The sequence below is a fragment of the Heloderma suspectum genome, chromosome 1, assembly GCF_057233095.1.
Source record: "Heloderma suspectum isolate Gila_16-S chromosome 1, 16-S_ref, whole genome shotgun sequence".
Lineage (NCBI taxonomy): Eukaryota > Metazoa > Chordata > Lepidosauria > Squamata > Helodermatidae > Heloderma > Heloderma suspectum.
Window position 1 is genome coordinate 22,502,710 of NC_139458.1, and position 11,833 is coordinate 22,514,542.

At 48.2% G+C, this 11,833-nt stretch overlaps 1 protein-coding gene across 6 annotated transcripts in view; it reads right to left on the reverse strand.

Annotated features, from left to right (window-relative positions):
* Window positions 1-9,717, reverse strand: part of LBHD2 (LBH domain containing 2) — a 71,441-nt gene extending 61,724 nt beyond the window's left edge. For 4 of the 6 annotated variants that reach the window (XM_084838123.1, XM_084838072.1, XM_084838082.1 and 1 more), the window contains exon 1: window positions 9,471-9,717. The gene's annotated coding sequence lies outside the window, so the exon portion shown is untranslated. Of the gene's footprint in view, window positions 1-8,413; window positions 8,526-9,470 lie in introns of all 6 variants that reach the window. The other 2 variants (XM_084838102.1, XM_084838111.1) reach the window with 2 other exon arrangements.
* Between the last annotated feature and the right edge of the window lie 2,116 nt (window positions 9,718-11,833).

Consider the following 11,833-nt stretch of genomic DNA (forward strand, 5'->3'; position numbering starts at 1 on the left):
GCTACCAGAAAACCAATCGTGCTACTTAACATGCCCCACTGACAGCTTACCCTGTACCCGTAATATTGGGTGTAAAATGTCAGCCCCCTTGTTTGTTTGTTTTGAAGGGGGGACAATCCATTATCAAAAGGTTGTGTTGTGTGATGGTCCCCCTGGCCTTGCTTCACCAAGCACTAAATTTATTGCTCACCAAGCTCGGGAACATAAAACACTGCCTTTGTCCAGGTTATGTGTGGGTGGGCAGCACACCAGCTTCCTTCCTCCACCTCCTCTTCTCCCAAGGTTCTTCAGTCAAGAAAACTGTTATTTCAGTCCCTGGTTTCTATCAAACAACTATTATTTAGCTGTAGCAAATTAAGGGGGTGGATCTGTAGCACCAGTAAATAGGAGCTTAGAATAGGGACCCTTCGCACCCAGCCAGTAAGTTGTAAGGCCAGAGAAACAGAGGACACTGAAATTAGTGTGCACACCATGAATAATTCCCTTCAGTGGTAGAGCGCGTGTTTTCCTTGCAGAAGGGCCCATATTCAATCCCCAGCATCTCCAGTGAGGGCTGGGGGAAAACTCCTGCCTGGATTGCCACTGCCAGTCAGTGTAGCGCTAGATGGACATATGATCTGATTCCCCCCGGTGGACACATAACACTAAACCATGGTGTGGTTTGTTGAAATTGGGCTCGTCATTGGGGCTGTTCACACAACACGCTACCCCACACTCTGTGGTTGAGTGTGGGCTGGTGTTGAACTGTGGGTAGGGATGGCGGAGAATTCTGCCACGGATCTCAGTGAGGCCGAATGCCAGTGCATTCGGCCCCCCGAAACCCGTGGCGGAACGAAGACCCCCACCCCCCCGCCCTGCGAAAGGTGAGCGAAACGGAGCACCCACCTGCTGCCTTTCACGCTGCTCTGCGAATGACGGCCGCATCTGTGACTGCCATTTGCTTCACCATTTTAGCAGTGATAGGCTATGTAAATACTTATTTAGTAGTATACACGGCATTTGCATCCCTGCGGAGGTGGTGGTAGGCTGCGTAAATATTTATGTAGCCTATCACAGAAAAAAAAAAAAAAAGGGAACGCAAATGGCGGTGGCTATGGCGGCCGCCATTTGCGTTCCCTTTTTAGCCGTGATAGGCTACGTAAATATTTACATAGCCTATCACGGCAAAAAAAAGGGACGCAAATGGCGGCGGCTATGGCGGCCACCATTTGTGTCCCTGCGCAGCCCAGGAGCAGCCGGATGTTGCTGCAGGCTGCCCCGGCTGGCGGCTCCGCAGAATTGCCACGGAGCGGAGCTGGCCATGGAGGATTTCGGGGGGAGGGACGGAGCGCCTCCCCCCCCACCGCGGATGTACGAAACGAAACAGGAAAGTCATTTCGTACATCCCTAACTGTGGGTTGTTTATTGAACTGTGGGTTAGTATGTTGTCTGAACCCAGGACATTTTCCACGGGGTGGCTTGTTAAGCATGCAGTTTGGCTTGTTAAATACACTGAACAGCCCAACAACAAACCACAGGCTCTCAAGGTGGCTTGTTCGAGAAAAATAAGCCACACTGCATGGTTAACAAGCCACCCTGTGGAAAATGTCCTGGGTTCAGACAACATACTAACCCACGATTCCACAACAACCCATGGTTCAACCACTGAGTGTGGGTAGCATGTTGTACAAACCCAGTCACTGACTGGGTTCAGATGATCACGTTGGTAAAAGAAGCCATCAAGGCTTTCCCGCCCACCCCCATCATTTGCATAATTCCCTGCAATGTAGCATGGGTTGGTATGTCGCCCGAACCTAGCACATGGCATGGCAGGGGTGGATTCGTACCCACCATACAACTCCTACTCCAAGTCATGGGTTGTAGAGTGAGTACAAAGTCACCCCAACCATGCCGCACACCAGGTTCAGATGACATGCCAACCCACACTGCATCATGGGGAATTATACAAATGATGGTCATGTGCACAGCATGCAGGTGGGGAAAAGCCACAATTGCTTCTTTTATCAGCGTGATGGTCCAAACCCAGTCAGTGACTGGGTTCACACAATACACTACCCACATTCAGTGGTTGAATGTGGGTTGTTGTTGAACCGTGGGTTAGTATCTGAACCGTGGGTTAGTATCTGAACCCAGGACATTTTCCACAGGGTGGCTTCTTTTACCGAAACAATTGTCAGAACATCCCCAGTGTCTGAATCCATCCCTGCAAACAAACCATGGTAACCAGCTATAAACCACAAACAGAACCTATGGTTTATTGTTAACGTATAAAGTCTGGCCTGTTGTTTGAACCCAGAAACATGGCTTATCCCTGGCTTGTTTGCACTGTTGTCCGCCCTGAAACAGAGGCACCCAGCTAGAGCAGTCTGAAAATGAAACTGCTCCAAAGGCTGACAAAACGGGCAGGAGAGAAACAAACCAAAACCAGGGGAAATAATCTGTGGTTTGTTTACTCATCTGCAAGACAGTTCATGCCTAAAGCAACAAACCATGATTAACAGAAACCATGATTTAGTGTTATGTGCTAAGCCATGTACTAAGCCATAGACCATTTCCTATGTCCTCCCTAATGATGGCTTTGTCATACCAACCTCAACTCTCTGGAAAGAAAATAAGCCCACCAACAAGCATTGTTGTTCACAAGCTTTGCATGATTTTATACCATTTCAAAAATCTGAAAGCAGCAGGACAAAAAGAAATGTGTGTGCTCACCATAACCAGCAACAGCTCAATCACATCACCTTCAATTGTATGAAAAAACAACTCATCTATCTCCAGCCTATGAATCTTGACTGCTTATGTCAAGGAAAATTAAACTATTGCAATTTAAGGAATTAATTTTAATCCCCCACCCACCCAACTCTCCTAAGTCTGTGACCATACAGGGAAAAAAATACTAGTTTTGTCCCCTAACAGAAGGAGGTAAAAATACAAACAAATCTCTGTACCAATGAACATGAAAATTCTTATGATACTTTTGGTTGGCAGTCAGTCTCCAGGATTCGGGGTGGGGAGGGGAGGAATTTACACCTTAAACTCAACATGTACACTCTGCCAGTTTTACAGGGTATAGTGGATTCATTATTTCTATAAATGTAATTGTAGGTGTGACATTTGCCAACCTGATGGGAAAATGTCAAAAGTAAAAAAAAAAAAAAAAGCTTGCTTTTTCACACCATCGGGTTAACTGAAAAGGACAAAAAGAACTCTGCTATGATGAAGCTAGATATGTGACTAAATTTGGACCCTTTGAAGTTTCTAAAGAATTGGGAAATGGTAGAATAAATGAACATTCAATCTGGATGCTGTGCTAATCCACCAAGTTAAGTCTGTGACACAGCCACAGTTGTTCTTCTGGTGCAGAAAATTATCCCAAACCTTCCTTATGCCCAGTTGCATTGAATTTTACTTTCTATTGGTAGGTGGAAAAAAGATCAGCAGGTAGTTGTATAAAGTCTTGTATGTATCAGGTGGAGAAGGGGGAAAACAGAGGCTAAGGGCACAGTCCTATGCATGTTTAGACAGAAAAAAGTCCTGCAACTCCCATGCTGGCTAGGGAGTGCTGGGAGTTGTAGGACTTTTTTCTGTCTAAACATGCATTGGATTGCACCCTTAATATACATTGGAACATTCACTTGAATGCAGATGTATCTCAGCGCTGCAATACTTTCAATGAGATGCGCATTCCAATGCACATTCCCATCCGCAACGTTGCACGTTTCATTAACACGCATATAACAGCCCACTGCTAGAATGCATATCCGTTTGCACAACTGCTTTTGGAGCTGATGGGAGGAGGGCAAGAAGTTGGTCAGAAAAGCAAGGATATCTAAGACACTCCATGAGAGCATGGGGAGGCAAAGCAGAAAACGTCATGGAAACCACAGGACAGGCTTTTCATATCCCTACCATTCAAAGACCATCAGAAGCCACCCTTTAAGCACCACTGTCATTCATCATGGGTGCTTTAGCAGCTGGGTTCTTCATGTGACAAATGATTCTTTCCTTCAGAGCAACCTCCATTACTGCTAATCTCTTCACTGAAGGTTCACTTCCCCATCCCTCCATACGCATACACTCCTTCCCCAATCCCAACATTAATTGCTGGTAATACATCCTAAAGAATATGGCAGATGTAATACTCATCATTTGTTCTTTGTTATATTAATGTCCTAAACATACCTAAGAAGATGCAAGAAAAAGTAAATGCATTTTCTAAGCAGCTGCAATACAATGCAGCGGGATCTAAACCCACTCTTTTTTGCTCTCAGAAAACTAAATGAGAGGTGACTGTACTATTCACAAAGTACCAGTACTAAACAATGGCTCCAAGGATATATCACTATAAGGATCCTGCATTAGCACCCCTGACATTTACATGTTTCCATACCTACCTTCCGGTGGTGGTTCCAGTGAACAGTGTGTTGGCTTTAAGCCTAGAAGACCCGGTACTAGGATCAGCCATATCAGACTGGTGGTTGCTTCATACATTATATTTTTAGGTGAACACAGTGGCTGTGTTTGCACAAAGTTCCAATCCAGAATACTTCAGAATTCTGTTTTATTGGTCATGAGCAAGTGTAAGCTTCTCCCACTTGCAGGAGATGCTGAGTGGGAGTAACGCACTGATGTGCTTGCTTGTTACTGATAAGCCAGAATTATGAAGATAGTTGTGTGTGTACGCAAGCATTGGCGGTGTTCAGCTGAACAAATCCTGGCTTAATAAGCCAGGATGTGTATGAGCTCCATGCACCTGCACGCGGCTCATATGCTGCCTCTTTACTCTTCCCTTCTTATAACCTATTGAAGAAGCTGCAGTTAACTTCCTGTTATGTGCAAACAGGAACTATAGTTAATAGCTTCCAAACAAGCCAGGAATCAGAAACCATCTTTAAACCATGGCTTTATACTGGAGTGTTGCTAGGCCTAGGTCCAAGCATAAGATCTTTTATTTATTTATTTAAACATTTGTGTCTGGCCCTATATCATTAAGATCTCCTATTTCCTAATGGCCCGGATTTATATTAGTGTCAACGGAAATATTTTTTCTAAACTTAATTGCAATGCAAGGGTGATTTTCAGGTGGGATTGCAGCCGGGAAAGAAAGAGTTAACCTTCCCCTACCCACTTGCTATACCCCCCACAACAAATCCCTCCCCCCCCCCCCCGCTGCCCTGTAGCAAGTAAGGTTGGGGGGGGGGAATTTCCATTAGTATCCATGGAAGGGGGCATCAGTCAGGGAGCAAAGCGTTACCTCTTCCCATCCTGTGTGCTGTGACCGCCCCCCACAAAGTCATCGCCCCCCCCCCCACAAGGTTAGAGAAAAAAACTTTCCATTGACATCAGTAGAAGCTTTTTTGCTAAGCCTAATTGCTGGGTGCCAGGGTGGGAAGATTTTCTTTGGAGGGAGAAAGGCAGAAAGGAGGGAATAGAGGGAAGTAAGGGAAGGGACAAAGAGATGAGGGAGGGAAAAGGAGAGAGAAAACCTGTATTGCCCTTCTAAAAGGTTAATCTGGAGTCCTTCTCCAGGTGCCCTGGTAGATACTGGATTTTTGTGTGTCTCCCTCCATCTCCTCAACACTGTCCATTCCTTGCTCTATCCTCCTCTTCCCTCTGGTCTCCACTCCCAAACCTGCCTGTTCCTTCCTTCCAGCTCCTGCTCTTTCCTAATCTTCCTTGCCCCCTTTCCTCTACCTCCTTTGCCCCACTCTCCAGTCACTCCTCCCCCCATATATCACCCACCTGCCATTTTAAACTCTCTTGAACAGAATCATGCATCAGTTTATTTAAGTTAAAGAGCTAATGATGACCGACGAATGAGGTAAAGATTGAAGGGGAATAGATTAAACTTCAGAGCAAGATCTCAGGGAGAACTGGGAAATTACTGATTTGTAATTGCTTGATTTGCTTTTGGATTAGTGTTCTGTCAACTCCATGTTGGTGCAAAAGTTGCCATTTTTAGGGGGGAGTGTGAAAGACAGCGTTCCGTGCACCTCAGTGTTCAGTCATGCCGGCCACATGGCCACGGAAGCGTCTTCGGACAGCGCTGGCTCTTCAGCTTAGAAACGGGGATGAGCACCGCACCCTAGAGTCGGACACGACTGGCTGGGGACACCTTTACCTTTTTACCTTTTTGTGAAAGCCTGCATTAAAAAGAACCTACCAGCCACTCCTTTTTGTGCATTTTTTCACACCTGTTCACAGCCATTATATAAAACTGAAGAGGAATTACTGACTGGAGATTATCTGGCAGTAGTGAAATTTAATTTAGTAATTTCTTTTATTTGGGGTGATTTGGCTGAGAAGTTAATTGGCTGGCTTTGCCTATGAAATTTAAATAAATCCTAGTGATTATTTCTAAAAGTGCACAGATGCTAATTTATAGCATGTGCAAATGTTATGCAGATTTATGTCCTATGGATCTGAACCCCTAATCTTTTAAGTGCCTAGCAACATCCTTGACTTCATATCTTGGCTCGTTTGGAAACCATTAACCATAGTTTCTCAGCTCAGACATAATAGAAAGCTATGGTTAACTGCAGTTTCCTGGCTTGTTTTCCAGTGCAAACAAAGATAGGAACAAAAGGGTTATGTGTGGCTGCATGGAGCTCATGGATATCCTGTCTTATTAAGCCAGGATTTGATCATCCAAACACAGCTAATGTATACACCTAAAAATGTGTGAAGCAGTCACCAGTGTGAAACGGCTGATCCTAGTACCACATCTTCCAGGTATAATGTGCGAGTGTAAAAGAAACACTTGTTAACAAAAACATGCATCATACAGGTACAATAATCAGAGAGTCAGCATTGACTAGGGATTCTTTTTGGGTGTACATTCAGTAGCAAACCTGGGTTTGCAACTGTGTAATGTGTGAAATGGTTCTGTAGGCAAATCTTTCTCTTTGAGCTTTTGTTCCCCTTCTGTAAATGAAGACAGTGGTCACCTGATGGGGCTTCTGAGCTGGGACACATAAAGACTGATAACTCCTCCATGCGTTAGAAGCACTAGACAAATTATGAATAATAGCAAATTGGAGGCATTCATAGACAGCTGTTGCTTACTCCAACACTTACAGAAGCTGGTTCAATATTACCATAGTTATTTTGTTCTCTCTAACATTGTTAGAGATCTGTTACAATTTCCAAGTCTTTCCGCTTTGCGTAATACACAGGATGTTTCATGAGCAAGGGTGAAAAGCTGCAGATTGTAGATTAGGCTACAATTCACTTACGTTATATTTGAACAGCGTTCCCATTGAGAAGACTTGGATACACAAAACTATCATATACCCAGAGGCAAATGAATCCATTTTATTTCCACAAATGAAAGGTTGCACGCAAAAACCAGAGACGGGAGCCTCATTCTATGTAGGATCGTCTAATTCCTGCTTTCTCATTCTCTCACTCTTTCCCCTGACAGCTTTCAGCACACTTGTTTTGCTCTTCTGTGTTTCCCAGTGCAGTCCGATACATGTCTACTCAAAAGTAAGTCACACTGAGTTCAGTTGGGCTTGCTCCCAGATCAGTGTACATAGCTTTGCAGCTGCTGTTTTCTGACTGAAAATGCCCAACGCCAATGGGTTCTTGTTTGCACAGTGATGCTGAATTTTTAACTCTGCTAAACAGCCTTCAACTCCACATTGTTCTATATTACAAATTAATACAAGAGCGCAAAACCCAATGTTCATCCAGAGGAACATCCATGCTGTTTTAACTTCCTGGATGGTAAGATGTTGAACGGAATGGGATTACCAGATTCTCCAAGTTCCCATTTGGCTCTAAAAAGAAAGACGGCACTAGCCCACAGAACAACTGGAGTTTTTCCGATTCCACCACCCACACAATTTTTGTTCTGCCATTGACTCTTAACCTTAGCCCTTTCCCCAGCTCCTTCAAATCTTGCCCTTCCCCAATCTCTCTCTCTCTCTCTTGCCTCAGTATTAGCATTCTACTTTCTCTAGCCCCACCTTTTCCTTCTGCCATCAATCTGTGCTTGCCAAGTAGCAAGCCCTTTACGCCCTCAGTGATAACATTTTATGGACTAGGGGCTATGGTAAGGACTTGATTGGGTTTGTATTTGTAGACAGTCACAGAGAAGGCACACTCTTTGCTTCTGGTACTCCCCGCTTCCCCAGTTTTGTTCTCCTGTACTTAAGCATACTTCTCTACAATGTCTGCCAAGTTTCTGCATGGTCTTTCCTTTTATCTCCCCAGCCCCGAGGTCTTTCCCTTTTATTCCAAGTCATTGCCTTCACACTTGCCTCTGCTTCTGCCCCATCCTTTCTACCACCATTCCTTCCATCCCTCAAGCTGGGACCCCAAGCATGCTTCCTTGGAAGAAAGTCCCACTGAAATAAATGGGGCTTACAACTGAGTAAATTCGGCTACGGTCAGGCTGACAGCCTCTTACCTACTCCTGCAGTCACCCTTTCTCCAGAGTTCTGCTTTGCCTTCCACACCATCACACTTCCACAACCCTGTTGCAACGGCCACTGCCAGAGACGCTCAGTAGTGCAAGGTTACTGTTGTTCGAAAGCGGAAGATCGATATGGATCTACTGGTGATCTGCTGCAGATTAGCACAAATTTCTGACTCTCCTAAATTACCCTAAATTAAACTGCTGAAAGGATGAGAGCTTGGGATAAGGAGGAGCGGATTTTTGTGTGGAAGATCTGTGAGCTCCTTTCAGTTCTGGTACTTCAAACAGAATTCCAGGACTCAGGATGGCTTGACTCTAAAGTGTATCTGGCTCTGGCTGGAGGCTCTTTGGGCTCTAGTAAAACCCGCACGCACACCCAAATGGATCCCTCAAGCTCGAAATCTGCCCACCCCTATTTTAAAGGGCCAGCCAAACTCAGGGAGACGTTGTCTCTCAGTAGCCTTTAGCCAAGACAAGAACCTCCATATTTAGGGGCAGGATACCTCTGGTGATGACACGTGGAACAGGGAAACAGCTCTTGCTACCACGCCCGGGTGCGAGCTTCCCAAGGACAAGCGGCTGGGCATTGTTGGAGACTACCCGCCCGACTCGACACGGGAATGCTTCTGTTCTTCCCTCCTCCTCCCTGAATCTCTTTTTTTCTGCCTCCTTACCCACCTCCCCTTTTCTCCCCAGAACCTTTCTTTCCAGCCCAACTCTGACCCCCCCCCCCATGGTCTTCCGCCACTGCCTTTCCTTCCAGCCTCGCACTGTCCGGTCTAACCTCCTGCCCCTTCCCTTACCACTTGCCGTGTCTCCCTCGGGCTCCCTGCCTACGACTCCCGCCGCCCCATGTCCCATCGCGCCTCCTCTGCCTTCACTCGCCCGCCCGCTTTCAGGAAACTCCCGGCTCCCCTGCCTTGGCGCACCTCGCGCGCGGACTCCTTCCACCCGCCGCCGCGGGCCCCGCTCCCTCTTAGACGGGCAGGAGCGAGCCCGGGCCCCGCTGCCGGCGCCAGGCTCGGGGTCCGAGCGGCTCCGCGCTTACCTGCGCGAAGCGTGCTGCTGCTGCCTCTTCTCCTCCGCGCGCCCAGCCGGGGCGCAAGCTGCCAGGCGCGACGGCGAGGGAGCGCTCGCGAGGCGGGAGGCGGAGAACCGAGCAGGCGCGCAGCCTTCCGGCGCCCATGCGCGGCGCAAGGCAGGGGGAGGCTCAGGAGCAGCCGCGCCGCAGCATCAGGCAGGGGCTGGAAGCGGCATCACGCTGCTCCTGCCGCCGCTGCACCTCGCTGGCGCGCAAAGCGGCGCGGCGCCTTCCAGGGGAGGGGAGGAGGGCGCGCTCGGGGCGGGCGGCGAGGGGAGCTCCAGCCCCGCCCTCGCCCGGGCTCCGCGGGGGCTCCGCGCGGCGCCTCCGCGCGGCGCCGGGCCCGCGGGCGACAGGCCGCCCCGCCGTGGCAGGGCGGGACGCCCGCTCTCCCGCGCGCCCGCCGCGAGCTCTCGCTGCTTTTTCGGGGGCACTTGGTGCCGAGTTTGGGAGGTGGGTGCTGCCCGCGAAGTTTCCCCGCTCCGACGCCGTGAAGGCAGCGGCGGGGCCTCGCCCCGCGTTGCACGGCGCCGGCGGCCGGTGGTGCCGCTGGGTCTGGGGGCCGAAGCCCTGAAGCCCGCAGCCCGCCCCAAATTGACCACCCCGGTGGGCGGCAGGTGATGGGGCGGCAGCAAACAGGCCCGCCCCGCATCAGCATCTGGTCTGGTGCTGCCGGAGCTGAGTGACACTGCTTGCCAGAGCAGGCTTCCTTCCCTTCTCTTGCTTCCTTCCTTCCTTAAAATAAGGGTGCAATCCTGTGCATGTTCAGACAGGAAAAAGTCCTACAACCCAGCCAGCCATGAGGGCTTGGGATAAGCAGGAGCGGCTTTTAGTGTTCGCCAGCATTCCCCAGCCATGGCTGGCTGGGGATTGCCGAATTTCTAGGACTTTGCTCTCTCTAAACATGCATAAGATTGTGCCCTAATGGTTTTAGTCAGTGGACAGCTAGCCTGACTTACAGATGCTCATTTTATTTTTTTTTAACTTTATATATTATCCTACAACAAAATGGGACTTAATCCCAAGTCTTTAGCATCAGGACAACGGAAGCAAATTACATTTTATTCCTGTAGTCATACCCACCCTATGTGAGTTTAAAATGTGAAATTACAGATGTGGCTGGTCCGGAAGCTGGTCCGGAAGCTGGAGCTAGTGCAGAATGCAGCTGCTCAGCTGTTATCTGGAGCCGCCCTTTACAGCATGCAACTCCTTTGCTGAGGGAACTGCACTGGCTGCCTATTCACTACTGGGTCAGGTTTCATAGAATCATAGAATCATAGAATAGTAGGGTTGGAAGGGGCCTACAAGGCCATCGAGTCCAACCCCCTGCTCAATGCAGGAATCCAAGTCAGAGCATCCCTGACAAATGGCTGTCCAGCCTCGTCTTGAAGGCCTCCAGTGTGGGAGAGCCCACCACCTCCCCAGGTAATTGGTTCCATTGCCGTATTGCTCTGACACTCAGGAAGTTTTTCCTGATGTTCAGTCGGAATCTGGCTTCCTGTAACTTGAGCCCATTATTCCGTGTCCTGCACTCTGGGATAATCAAGAAGAGATCCTGGCCTTCTTCTCTGTGACAACCTTTCAAGTACTTGAAGAGCGCTATCATATCTCCCCTCAGTCTTCTCTTCTCAAGGCTAAACATGCCCAGTTCTTTCAGTCTCTCTTCATAGGGCTTTGTTTCCAGTCCCCTGATCATCTTTGTTGCCCTCCTTTGAACCCTCTCCAGCTTGTCTGCATCCTTCTTAAAGTGTGGTGCCCAGAACTGGACACAGTACTCCAGATGAGGCCTAACCAGTGCTGAGTAGAGGGGAACTAGTACTTCCCGGGATTTGGAAGCGATGCTTCTATGAATGCAGCCCAAAATAGCATTTGCCTTTTTTGCAGCCACATCACATTGTTGGCTCATATTCAGCTTGTGATCGACGACAATTCCAAGATCCTTCTCGCTCGTAGTGTGGTTGAGCCACGTATCCCCCATCTTGTAACTGTGCATTTGGTTTCTTTTTCCTAGGTGCAGAACTTGGCATTTGTCCCTATTAAATGCCATTCTGTTGTTTTCTGCCCAGCACTCCAGTCTATCCAGATCACTTTGAATTTTGTTTCTGTCTTCCAAAGTATTAGCTATCCCTCCCAATTTTGTGTCATCTGCAAATTTGATCAGCATTCCCTGCACCTCCTCCTCCAAGTCATGAATAAAAATATTGAAGAGCACTGGGCCCAGGACTGAGCCCTGCGGTACCCCACTCGTTACCTCTCCCCAGCTTGAGAAGGTCCCATTGATAAGCACTCTTTGAGTCCGATTCTGTAGCCAACTGTGGATCCACATGATC